Raw genomic sequence first — 13,625 nt, forward strand, 5'->3', positions numbered from 1 at the left:
CAATGCTGTTATTAACTAGACATACAATTTCCATGAATATTCCAACATTGTATTATATCAACATGTATACCTTTCTGTGTTGGTTACAGCTAAAGTCAGGGAAAACTCATCACAACTGGACTCATCCCTGTGTAACTTATGATAATAATTGCCAGGAAACTGTTGGTTTCTACATAAAGTGTGTTTTGGTAGATGCTACATGAAATGTATTAAATTAGAACTAGGTAGTCCGGGAAAACTACTTTGTAAACGTATCTGTGAATTGTCTTACTGCTTCTGGCCAGCCAATCATTTCATTCATCCACCTCCAAAAGGCCTGGAGCCCTGAATAACATTCTGGCAGCTCAATTTTGAACAGCACTCAAAATTGCCAAAAACCGATAAGTGCTGCATCTTTTTGCAATGTAATTAGATATAAGCTTTCCATTTCAATCTGCAGTCAGTTAAACATTTCCCAAACTGACAGTGTGCGCCAACTGCTCTTTCTAACAATGACTCTGTTAGGAGTACTGTTGCCATGACTGTCTATAAATTCCCATCCTGCTGCAGAAGTAAATAGCAAGACTCCTTTTTAACTCTTGGACTAAAGCAGTGAATTGAACAAACTTTGATATTCCAGTCAGTTTCTTTGAGGTACTGAGGAATTTTTTATATGCACGTAAAAACAAAGTATGGCCTATTTCACATGGGAGCCTGAAGGCGGTGCATTTCCCTTCTGTCAGCTGCTCAGGCGCATGGCTAGGTGCCTGCTAGCATTCAGCACGGGCAGTGTAGAGGCAGCCACTGCATTGAGTCACATCTTAGCCAGCCAGGCAAATCAACCTCCCGTGTGAAAGAGGCCTAATGCTGGGACTACACAGTTGTTTTTTTAGGTGAGTAGATGATTCCATAGATCATTTCTGACATGTCCGATCCCCCATTCGATTCTTTCGCCTCTCAATTTCTGATAGAAGTGACTGGAAAAAGATAAAAAAGAGCAGAAGATAACTCGACTGTAGAATCGAGCGGCAAAAACGATTGAAAGGAGAAACTCATGGCAGAAACAGTGTATTCCCAGCATTAGGAAGCTGAACATTTTTTTTCCATTAATCTTTGTTGATCAGAGCTCAAAACACTGAATTTTTCTTAACATAACGGGTTTCCCTGAAAACACAGAAGGGCTGAAAATCGAAAATTATGGAAAGAACACTAGAATAAGAATAGAGCAGTTGCTCAAATAACAATTACAAATTTTATATAGTTTCATCAACTAAAACCCATGTAATTGCTCTGTGTATCTGTACAGCTTTTGCTCATACTGTATATTTGCATTGGTCTTGAATAGTGGACCAGTTATATTTAACATACCTTTATGTAATGAACACATGACCTCATTAAATAGGTTTTTTTCTTATAAGGTATGCATACAGTTGTGCTGTATCCGTTTTTCTGATTGTCAGCTGATTCAATCACTCTGGTCGACACCAAATCGGATAGATTAACTTTCAATTTTTTCATAGCTAAATGTGTAAGCAAAATATTTATAATGCACAATTCCAGTATCAAGAGTTCCACACAGGAAAGACAAGAGTACCTACAAAAATGAAGCCTGCTGGAGGTGATAGGTTGCAGCAATGGCTTAGTCCCCGCTGTAAAGCCAAACTTTACATATACGGAACAATTACTTTCATGCCTGCTTTTCAGGAACATGAATTTCTGCAGATGCTGGTATTCAAAATGCAAGTTATTAGTCCTGCATCATTGCCCAGGAAGGACGAGGTTAACTGCTATTGCAATCTTATTTCCTTCTCCCAGCGTGGTTAAAGAGAACCTGAACTGAAAATTAAGTCAAAATAACCATACACAGGTCATACTCCTCTCTCCCATGTAGTCTACTCATCAATCTCTTTCTCCTCTCCTGCGTCCTGTTTGTCCACTGTGATCAATGGAATTCTCTGTCCTCCATTTGGAAAATGGCCATTACCCCATAACAACTTCCTGGTCAGCACACTGTTAAACTGTAATATTGCCCACTTGAGCCATAGGGAAACATGGACATTACCTTGCACATTCAGTTGTAACTGACAGCAACTGGTATATATAAGTTCTGACAAAATATTGTCAGAACTAGAAGGGCTCACTGTAAGAAGAAAATGGTGAGCTTCTGAGAGGAACTGCCGGTGAGGCAAGTATGTTATGTTCATTTGCAGCTACATCATGTGTGTATTTTAAATAACTTTACTCAGTTCAGATTCCCTTTAAGAATGGTGTGGATGCAGAGAAACACTACTTCCCCTTGCCTGTACAGCAGCAGAGAGGTGACACTACTAAAGAATAGGCCATATTCTCAACATCCTCTACACATTGCAGGGACTAATGCCAAACATTATGTTAGCTCACTTATATGTAAGAAAGTGAAATGCCCATGTAAAACACTGTATTTCCTCAGAGTTCATACCAGTCTGTAAATGGGCGTGACCAAGTTTCCAGCCAGTCAGTGTGTAGAAAATGAGTAATAAACTCCTACTCTGTGCAGCTTATAACTCCTGCAGCAAGGTGGCAAGACTCTGGGCAGTATGTACTCCACACAGGGAGTATAGTTTTCATACTTGCATAGAAGAGCAATTTCCCCTTCAGTCAGTCTTGGAAATTCATAGCTGGCTACTAACCAAAATGGAAAAATAATTCTTAGCCGCATTAAATTGCAAAAAGTCTTGCAAAGCACTGATGCATGTTTTTTTTGTAGTAAGTGGTGGTTCACTTTAAAGGGATTCTGAGCAGAGGCCGTGGGTATGCATATAAGCATACCCACTGGTAGTTGGTAAAGAGGATACACTCTGAGGCCTGGAACCCACTACAAAACACTATCGCAAATCGCAATCGCTAGCGTTTTGTATGAGCAGTTTGTAAGCGATTTCATGAGCGTTTTAGGGAGCGATTTTAAAAAGTGTAATCAATTTGCCAGCAGTTGTGTAGCGATTGGCGGTTTAAAGTCTGATTGGACCTTTCAATTAATTTTAATTTTGTTACAGTTTACAGTAACTTTAAAACGCTAGCAAAGTCGCTCCGTGCAAGTTTTGATGAGCGATTACGCCAGCGATTATATACTTTACATTGAAGCGCAAACGCTAACAAAATGCTACATGTCCTGCGTTTGCGATTTTGCTAATCACAATCGCTTCTGTGGAATTAGCACCATCGATTTACATTGGCAGAGCGTTTAGGGAAATCGCTAGCTATTTATCACGCTCCCTAAACGCTCAAAAATCGCTCTAGTGGGTTCCAGCCCTGAGGGCTTGTTCACACTGCAGGTGTTTTTATTTTTTTTTTTAAGCGCAGGCAATCTTTCAAAATCGCCCTGAAAGCGCTTACACAATGATTCTCTATGAGATAGTAAATATCTAAGCGGTTCATTTCCGATCTGTTTAGATAAGCGGTGCTTGAGCCATTTTTGAGGCGATTCCGCCTTAATAGAAGGTACAGGAAAAACGCAAAATGCTCACAAAACCGCTTTGTGGAGCAATTGCGTTCGCGTTTTTAAGAATAAATACATTGTATTTATTCTTTTCTGGATCAGAGTTCACTTCCTGACTTGCGTCAGGGAGTGAATTACCAAAACGCTCTGGAGAAACGTGTCGGAAACCGCGAACCACAAAAAAGAATCGCCCACCCAAGAGCCGGGAATCAGAAAGAAAAACTCCTCAAAATAAGCCCACCATGGACGGACACAGGAGCCGAACGCAATGTGAACAAGGCCTTATCTAAGTTTTTTTACTCCTGGGCTGGCCGCTATAAATTCCATTGGATTGGCGACTCTGACATAAAGTCGTGCTGTGATCCGGAACAGGAAGACTGGAGGTCCTCTGCGCATGCGCAGGCTTACAGGCTAAGTGGCCAGCCTGGGAGGAGGAGAGCTTAGATAAGGGGCCGGTGAGTGTATCCTCCTTACCAAATAGATGTGGGTATGCTTAAATGCATACCCCACGGCCTCTGCTCAGGGTTCCCAATGAATGCGGTCTGCACCAGTAGAAGGGAAGTAAAATATTGAGGGGCTGAGTCCCAGATATCCTTTCCTCCTCTCAGAGAGGCACATGGCTACCAGTATGCAGGGAATGTCTACCTCCCTCACTCTTTATGTGGTTGCAAAGAGGGACCTCCTTGAATCCTGAGTGCCCCACAGGAAATTTGCATTTTGTATATTGCATATATCAGTATGTCCTAAAAACATTTATGAAAGTCGTGTAAAATAGATTTTGTTTGTTTTAGAAAATTGTGCATGTTATACTTGCATTGAATAAAAATGCATATGCAAAGAATTTTTATTTTCAGTACAGATAAATTACCATTCATTTTTTATGAAATAAATGTTGCTACAAGCCTCCCTAAGCTGATCATTATGCTTTTCCCAAGGACAATCTGCCATTTAGGAGTTCTTCTTGCTTTGCTATATATATACTTCTCTCATTTTTGTAAATATATTATCTTTTTATGGGGCAACCCTGAAGATATGATGCTTTGATACAATGTAGTCAGTGTAAAGCTTGTATAAGTGTAAATCTGCTGTCAAAATAACGCAACACGCAGCCATTTTTGTTTAAGGGCTAGTTTCCATTATGCAATGCAGAGCTGTGCGCTCAACCTGGCTCTGCGTTGCACGTGACTCCCCGGGGGGTAGCGCTTGCAATTCCATTAATTATAATGAATTAAAATGCAGGCAACCATGCGCTGGGAATCAGTGGTGAATCGCAGCCCATGTATGGAAACATCAGACGTGCAGTCTATGCACTGTCTGATGCCCCTGCGCATTTCGCATTTCCATAACCGCGGCTGAAAACGTTCATATGGAAATGAGCTCTAACTAGTAAACCACTGAGGCGTTTTTCCCCTTATGGACCAGAGTAATTTTCACATTTCAGCGTTCCTCGCTTTCATTTGCTAATAACTTTTTCACTACTTATCACAACAAAATGATTTATATCTTGTTTTTTTCACTACCAATTAGGCTTTCTTAGGGTGGTACATTTTGCTAAGAATGATTTTATTCTAAGTGCATTTTAACGCGAAAAATAAGAAAAAAAATCATTCTTTCTCATTTTGTGGCCAATGCCATTATAGTTTCAAAATAAAACATGCTACTGTGGATAAATGCACATTTTATTTGCCCATTTGTTCCGGTTATAACAATGTGTATATTATGTCCCTAGTGCAATGTATGGCGACAATATTTTATTTGGAAATCAAGGTGTATTTTTTTCAGTTTTGTACCCATCACTAATTACAAGACCTTATTTGCAAAAATAACAATCATATACCCTCCTGACATACATATTGAAAAGTTGAATCCCTAAGGTAACTTTTTTTTTAATGTCCTCTTCTTTTATATACAAATGTTTTATTTTGGTAACCATGGGAGAGTGGGGGAGCTAAGGAGTTAATTTTAATTGGGGATTTATGTATTTGTACTACATTTATTGTGTTGGAGAGTACCACTAGATACCCCCCCCCCCCCCGGTTTATTCCTCCTGTGTACTGTGTGTACACAAAGGAATGCGTGTATGTTTTACTATTATCAATGACCTCCGGCATTTCATTGATGCCGGTGATCAATGATCACCGGCACTTAGATCAGTGAATGAGAACGGTGTTCCCATTCACTGATTAGTGTACAAATGGGCGGAGACTAGAATGATTGCGATTGCAGTGGGAGACGAATACTTATGTCCCTGGGAGGGGGTAGATATACTGTACACAGTGCAGTAACTAGTTAAACAGCTGCCTACAAAACTGAGTACACTCCTAAGTAAAGTTTTCCTTCCCTGGGGTCATGCTAAATTTGGTGTTATCGCTCTCACACTCTCTTACTGGTCACTGGAGATTCAATATGGCACCTAATGGCAAAGAAATATGAAGATCTTCAAAAATGTATTGTTGCTCTATATAAAGGTGGCCTAGGCTATAAAAAGATTGCTAACACCCTGAAACTGAGCTGCACCATGGTGGCCAAGACCATATAGCGGTTTAACAGGTTCAACTCGGAACAGGTCTCAGCATGGTTGATCAAAGAAGCTGAACGCTCATGTTCAGCGTCATATCCAGAGGTTGTCTTTTGCAAATAGATGTATGAGTGCTGGCAACATTGCTACAGAGATTGCTGAAGACAAGGAAACTTAAGGATATGGAAAATTTTCCTTCTTTAAAAAAAAGTATTTGTGATTATTCAGGTTGGAGTGAGTATATCCGATCTCCCACCATGCATCATTGCTGAATATGCAAATCATCCCTTTGATGTTGATTGAGGGGTGATTTGCATATTCATCAGTGATGCACTGTGGGACACCTTATATACACACTCCAACCTGAATAATCACAAATACCTTCTGTTTTAAGAAGGCAAATTTCTGATTTGCATAGCATTTTAGTAGGAAGGCCTTTTGGTCCTTTTTACACTCTTACACACTCCTAGGAGTTCTGGTGTACCTTGAGTTTGCTGGGCAATCTCTTAAGCTAAGTACTCACGGGGGGACAATTGTAGCTGTCGCTGCACATGGGAGCGTGTGCGCGACAGTTCGGAGACAGTTCGGCGACAGCTCGTCGCCAAGTCCCTCTGCATACACACGGCAGCAGAGGGATTAGCGATGCGGCGGAAGCTGTCGCCGAGGTTCCTCCCCCCGCCGGATGCTCCGTGTACTGTGTGTGGGTAGCTGTCGCTAGCCCGCATACACATGCGGGGCTAGCGACAGTTCCGGCGAGGTTGCGGCGACGGCTGTAGCCGGCGATTGAACATGTCAATCGCCTGGCGACAGCTCCGACGGGCGACGGTTCGGGGCGGGCGCGTCATACACACGGGCGAACCGTCGCCGCAACACGCGCGTGCCACGTGGTTGCGGCGACGGCCGTACCCCGTGTGTATGAGCCTTAACTTAAGGTTATTAATTAATAAAGCTGTGTCCTCTGGTCTGATGAGATCGAGATAAACTTATGTGGTTCAGATGGTGTCAAATGTGTGTCATGGCAGCCAGGTGAGGAGTACAAAGACAAGTATTTCTTGCCTACAATCAAACATGGGGGTGAGTGTGTCATGGTTTGGGGCTGCATAAATGCTGCACTAGGGAGCTTCAGTTGCTTTATGTATTGTTGACATACTAAAACAGCATGATCCCCTACCTTTGAAAACTGGTACACTGGGCAGTACTCCAATTTGAGAACAACCCCAAACACACCCCCAAGACGACCACTGCCTTGCTAAAGAAACTAAGAGTAAATCTACTGGACTGGCCAAGCAAGTCTTTAGACCTAAGCCCTATTGAACATCTGTGGGACATCCTCAAAAAAAGGTGGAGGAGCTCAAGCTCTCTAAGTTCCACCAGCTTTGTCACGGAGGAGTGAAAGGGGATTCCAGAGGCAATCTGTGAAAATCTAGTGAACTCCATGCCCCAAAAGAGTTAAGGCAGTGCTGGGGAATCATGATGGGCACACAAAATACTTGACATTCTTCACTTAGGGGTGTACTCAATTTTGTTGACAGTGGTTTTGACATAAATGTGCTGACTACTTTATATTGTTTAAGCTCCGTTCACAATGCACTAGTTGCATTGCAGAATAATTCTGAACTCGTGACAATTCTATGAGGCTGTTCATTCTGCGCTGTAACGGTTTGCTTTTGCTAACTCGCTGCATGCAGGTTTTGAATTAACATTTATAGCCAGTACCATTGCAGTTATCCTCTATGATAAAACCTAACTGTTCCTGCGTCATCCTCTTTCCCTGTCTGTGTCCCTGGCTTTCTTGTACTGAGCATGTGCACAGCCAGGACAGTTAGGACAGCGGCTGGGGAGCAGGGACACAGGGCCGGACCTGACAGTTTACTGAGTGCGGTTCACAGAGGTTCTCATTGCATTGTGGGAAACAACAGCTTTCTCCAACTGCCAAGCACGCAGCTCCCCGTGTGCATATACTTCAGACAGTGGTGGGGAAAGAGCAGGCGGGACGCGTATGTGCGCGCATTGGGGAATGGGGGCGTTGGGGGGAGCGGCTGTGACCTAGCGCCTGTTTTTTAAATGGGCGGGTTTTTATACTAGTTACACATAACGCGTGAAGGCTAGTTGCCTTAAAGTGTCATATCTTCATTCTTGTCAAATGAAAAGATACAGTATAATAAAATATTTACAAAAATTTGAAAATGTGAAAGGTGTTCTGATGTCTGTGAGATACTCTATGTATGTACTGTACCATATTGGGTTTACTGGTCTGTGAAATCATGTTACAGTTTTCACTTTTCTGATCTCATATACAGGCAGTATAGGTCCTGTCCAGAAACGGCTAAACAAGTTACATAAGTAGTTCATTGTCATTCCATTGCAGCATCATGTAGAAGCTCACGCAAGGCCTTTTAACACTGCCTAGGTTTGGCACAGTCATATGATGAATGTTACAAAGCAGCAGGAATTTGCTATTTGGTGCTAGCTGTAATGTTTAGGTGGCACACTCTAATTGTATAGGTGCTTAGCTATACAATAACAAAGCATCTGTGTCTAAACTTGACTGATGGTGAGTTAGGGCCTGAGCACACTGCACTTGACTCAGCAAGGCAGGTGGCCATTGAGTTATACGCAAATGCTTGGCACCTGCATTGCTCTCCATTGCAGTGCTGACCCAATTCAGCTGTACTAAATGGTACAGCTCTGCCCAGCCCTCAGAATGCATACAGCACTGAATTGTGAGAATGTACTGCTGTGCAGTGCATTAGTGTGTACATCAGACAGTGCTCTCTATGCAGTGTACTCAGGCCTTTATATGTGAGTCAGTGTTAGAAGATAAGGTACAGGGAGAGCATAACTAGTTTAAGGTTAGGGTTACACATCAGGAAGGAATGTATGTTGTTTAAAAGGATTAGATTTGGTATTAGGAAGAGGTTTATGTGGGTAGGATAGGGCTGAGTAGGTTAGAGAGAATTCGTTAAGGGATAACCACGCAATAGGAATAAGGGCTGAAAGCCCTGCCAACAGTAGAATATCAATCAATAATCACATTTTACCAACATTCTAAGATTTGGCCTCAGCTTGTACAAAACACAGCCAAAAAGGAATGCTTTCTCCCTCATATTGTAACATGCCTGGAGCAAAGAAATGTCTAGGAAGTTAGGGCTAGTTCACTCTTACAATCGCAGAACGCTTAGCAATTGTGATTTTGCAATGTGTTTTTTTTTTGGGGGGGGGGGGGGGGGGGCAAGTGCGCTCAGTGATTTTGTTCAGGGAACAAGAATTGCATCCTAAAAAAAAAAATTCCGCTAATGCAGTGCTATGATTCCCAGTGTGACCCAGCCTTAGAAATGCCTATTTGCTGTGTTAGCAGCTGTTAATTCAGTGCATGTAGTTTACTGCAGGCTGAAATGCTAAGTTGAGGAGGATTGTGGGTAGTTTCATATTCCAGTCACCGCATTGATGACACATTTACTAATTTCCATCACAACTGTATTTTCCTGTCTTCTCCTGGCCCTTTTTCATGTATTCACCTACCTGTGGCTCATCTAAGTGAGCAGTAAGCTGCATCTTGCCAACACAGATCACGACTCTACATCTCCTCAGTCATTCAGGTTTCTGAACACTGGGCATTGTTACTCAGACAATGGGATCAATTTTGGTAGATGTGAGAACGCTGGAGAACATGAATCATCCAAAAACCTGGACTAGATGTTTAAGAAGCAAAAACACTGTTAAGATGCCAATACATCTAGCTATATATGGGCATATTAGACCAAGAGACAGATCTCTCTCTGAACGGAAAGAGATCTGTTGGCTTCCCATACACAGCAGCCCGATTCCTGAGCAATTTCAGCATGAAATATCTTGGGAATCGGCCTTGTGATGCCGCATCTACTACCTCCATTGATTTTCCCCCACATGTTAATGTGTTGGTGTCCCTGTGCAATAAAATCTCTTCTGTCCGGCCGCCACGAGTTCAGCTGCTTCTTCCTCCATTTGTGCCCCACGTGGCTGCGGAAGAAGGAGCAGCTGAACTTGTGTCAGCTGAATAGGTAAAAGATTTCCATGCACTGTAACATTTGGGTGGACAGCGGTCGGGGGCTTCGTCGGCTAGAGATTATTCAGCTTTACTGATTTACACACTTGACCGATTTAGGCCTTAAATGGGTCAAATTGTTGATCAGGCATGCTTGTTGCAGCACCAATTTTTATCCGATAATAATTATCAAATTGGTCGGTCGATCAGCTGCAAAATCACTATATGTATGGCCACCTTTAAGGAACCACTATCATGAAGTTAAAGTTCATTTTATAATGGCATTAGAAGAAAAGCAGCATTTCAATATGCTTGGATGCATATTTTTTCAGACAGAGAACAGCCTTCACCTCAGAGAGCTAAATTCCCTTCTCTTACACCCCTTAGGCCTGGGGCCCACTTGCAATTGCAAAACACTCTAAAAACTGCTGACGTTTGCCACTTAAAAAAAAGTGATATCTGGAGCAATGTTTTATCGGCTAATTGTTTTACTTCCTTCTAATAGCTGAGCAAAAGGTCTATTGGTTACAGGAGAGAGGAATACAGAAAAGAGAACGTCATGTTTAGCACTCAGCAACTCTCTCTCTCTCTCTCTCTTTCTGAAATACCTGTTTATAGAATCTACCAATTTTGTTCCTGCTGCAGCTGCTGTTCACCCCCTATACCTTCTAATGGACTGTTCCTGAATGCATATTTACTATAGTGATGAGTACATCAGATGTTCTGGTATTAAAAAAATTAAAAAAAATTGAATGGAAAAAAATATATATAATGAAATGCTGCCGATTTTAAATAGAACTTTTTTAAAAAATGGCAATAAATTCATAATAATGGTTCTTTAAATAGCAAACGTGTGCACCCCTCACCTGGATAATATCAGAACTTTGTGTGAACTGCTGTCAGTGAATTAGCGATTGTGTTACTGCAGGTAGTCCTGAATTATTAAATGTAAGTTTATACTCTGGGTGTGTGCATCTGTCTGCAATAGCATAAACTCCAATTCACTAACTTTTGAGCAAGCCCACCATGTTATGATGCAGGTGGAGGCTGTAAACACAAATCCAGTATAAGTTTGTTGGATCACTTATGTTCTCCACTGTGTGGGTTTGAGCAGACATGCACTCTGGCAGCCTGGGAGAGTGTCACTCCACACAGCATTACAGTCTCCATCCAGCAAACCATTTTCAGACTACTCACAAAGTATGCAGCTACTGTTTGTCTGCAAGCTGCAGCTCACTGTTTATTTCAACGGATTTGATATGGGTCTGCTTCAAATGTAGCTACTTGTACACATAGGAATCTATACCTAAGTGCCTTGATAAGGCAATAATGTCATAAGCGCTCTGGCTCATGGGGTATTGGTAGAACACTTGTTCTAAAAGTAACATGTTCCCTCCAAACAAGTTGTTCAAGTAATGTCTGCTTTCTGCTCTAGCTGTTTCCAATTTCTATAGGCATAAAAAGCCTTGCATTCATGTTTATGTCTCAGACTGCCAGCAGAATTTACTGAGGGTAGCTTGGTTGTGCCTCCATGTCCGAGTAACCTCTGATGTTTATGGTGTCCTTTATTGGTACAGGTCCCATCCTACATCCAGCAAGAACTGTAGCCGTGTTCAGGACATTCAGAATATAATACACATTTCAAACACATATGACTGCACACAGTTTGGTTAGTTATACTACACTATTAACCTCTCTAGCCTCATAACATAAATCTAGTGTAACGTCCAGTAGTGTGTGCAAGAAGACGTCAAGAACAAATGTTACCCTTGGAGATCAGCTACGAGAATGGCTGTGAGTCTGCTGTAATGCCAGTAATGAAACAGAAGGTGGCACTGCAGATACTAGATATAGAAAAAATGTGCACCATTATTTGTAAGCAACTGGAAGCTACAACTGAGAATGTGAGGTTAAAGTGTGTGTGTGTGTGTGTATGTGTATATATATATATGTGTGTGTATGTGTATATAAATATGTATGTGTATGTGTATATGTGTATATATATATATATATATATATATATATATATTATTTTGCACAGCTCAGTAGAATCCAACCTGATTAAAACTTAAATTTACCAGCTGTCATTTGCTTACAGCTTTAATCTCAGCCATAGCCGTGGAAATATAGATGGACAGTAGGTGAGGAGATATGGGCCCCACAGTAAGTTTTATATTGCCCCCTCCTTAAAAGAAACATCAGGGAATAAAAAAACAAAACAGATTTACTTACTTGGGTCTTCCTCCAGCCGCTAGAAGCCTGTTTTCCTCACCGCAGCTTCGCTCTCAGCGGGTCTCCCAGGGTGCCCTTCGTAGCAGACGCTGAGGTTGGCAGCCCCTGCGCTTACGCTAGCAGCAAGCCACACCACTCATGGTCATGCTTTTGTCCCCTGCAACATGAGTGCGCGCGGCACGGCCATGCTCTCAAGCATGCGCAAAGGCCATCCAACTGGCCGGGTTAGCGGCTGCTACAGAGGGGACCCTGGGAGACCCGGTGACAGCGGAGCTGTGGCAAGGGGCACATAGGCTTCTAGGGGCTGGAGCAAGCCCCAAGTAAGTAAATGTTGTTGTTTTTTTATTCCCTGATGTCTCCTTTAGGCACGCTATAAATAACAATAAATATGGGCTACCAAATCCTGCTAAGGATCTCAGAGAGATGTAAGCGAAGGAGGGGATTGTTAGTGATTACCACTATTCAAAACGCATATACAGGTGATCATTACCAGCATAGAACTTATGAAGAGCTAATGCAGCAGTTGAAGGAGGGCCCCTCTGGTCCAGGGGCTTCGCTGCAGAGGCAACCTCTGAATCCCCTACTGATATGCCAAAGTAGATGAGACAATATATACTTGATACTGCCTGGTAGTATCAACACTCAGATAGGGATTGTCTAATTTAGGATGTTAACAGCGGTTTTGTGTAAAAAAAAAAAAAAAAAAGGAACATTTGCTCGCAGTTTTTTGAAGATATGGATGGGAAGAGACACCATGCTTTTAAACACGGACCAACTGTAGACCTGTCCCCTACCCATGTATGACCAATCCCAAAGGGGAAATGGGAAGGATGCATGCACAAAAGTTACACATTTACATGCACATACATATTTTGGCTTTATAACCTCTGTATGGATGCCAATAGATTTTGAATACTACACTATGGACAGATTGTGTTGGTACGCCCTTATACTGCATGGAAAGGGTAAAATTGGCTGTGTGTACACACCCTGAGGCCGGTTTCACACTGTCAACTGGTGTTTGGATGCAATGCGGTGCCACAACGGCAAAAAAAGGGCCATCAGGGATTTCTGTGTTAATATGTGGTAATCCCTGTTCTGGCATCAGGCCAAGCAGGAAGTGAGGCTCTCTAGCAGAGGGTAGGATGCGGAAACGTGTCACAACCTTTATATAGTATTAGAAACGAAACGTATCTTGACAAATCTATAATGAGACATTGTCCTTAATGAAACCTGCAGGTAGTTTCAGAGCTATAGCCTGCTGGAGCAATATGCCAGTTTCTACTCCTATGTATTTTATCATCATAAGCTTCTTTTCTATTGCCCAGGGTTTGTTTTTGTCTCTGAGTTAATCTTAGTCAATAAAACATGCTATAAACATGTCAGTACTAAATAAG

The 13,625-nt window shown here is 42.0% G+C and overlaps 1 protein-coding gene and 1 long non-coding RNA gene across 5 annotated transcripts in view; one reads left to right on the top strand and one right to left on the bottom strand.

Annotated features, from left to right (window-relative positions):
* The window catches only part of LOC137522184 (uncharacterized), a 70,409-nt gene that overhangs the window by 6,990 nt on the left and 49,794 nt on the right, over positions 1-13,625 (top strand). The gene's annotated exons all lie outside the window — the stretch shown is intronic.
* The window catches only part of ZFHX2 (zinc finger homeobox 2), a 149,701-nt gene that overhangs the window by 1,850 nt on the left and 134,226 nt on the right, over positions 1-13,625 (bottom strand). The gene's annotated exons all lie outside the window — the stretch shown is intronic.

The sequence above is a fragment of the Hyperolius riggenbachi genome, chromosome 1, assembly GCF_040937935.1.
Source record: "Hyperolius riggenbachi isolate aHypRig1 chromosome 1, aHypRig1.pri, whole genome shotgun sequence".
Lineage (NCBI taxonomy): Eukaryota > Metazoa > Chordata > Amphibia > Anura > Hyperoliidae > Hyperolius > Hyperolius riggenbachi.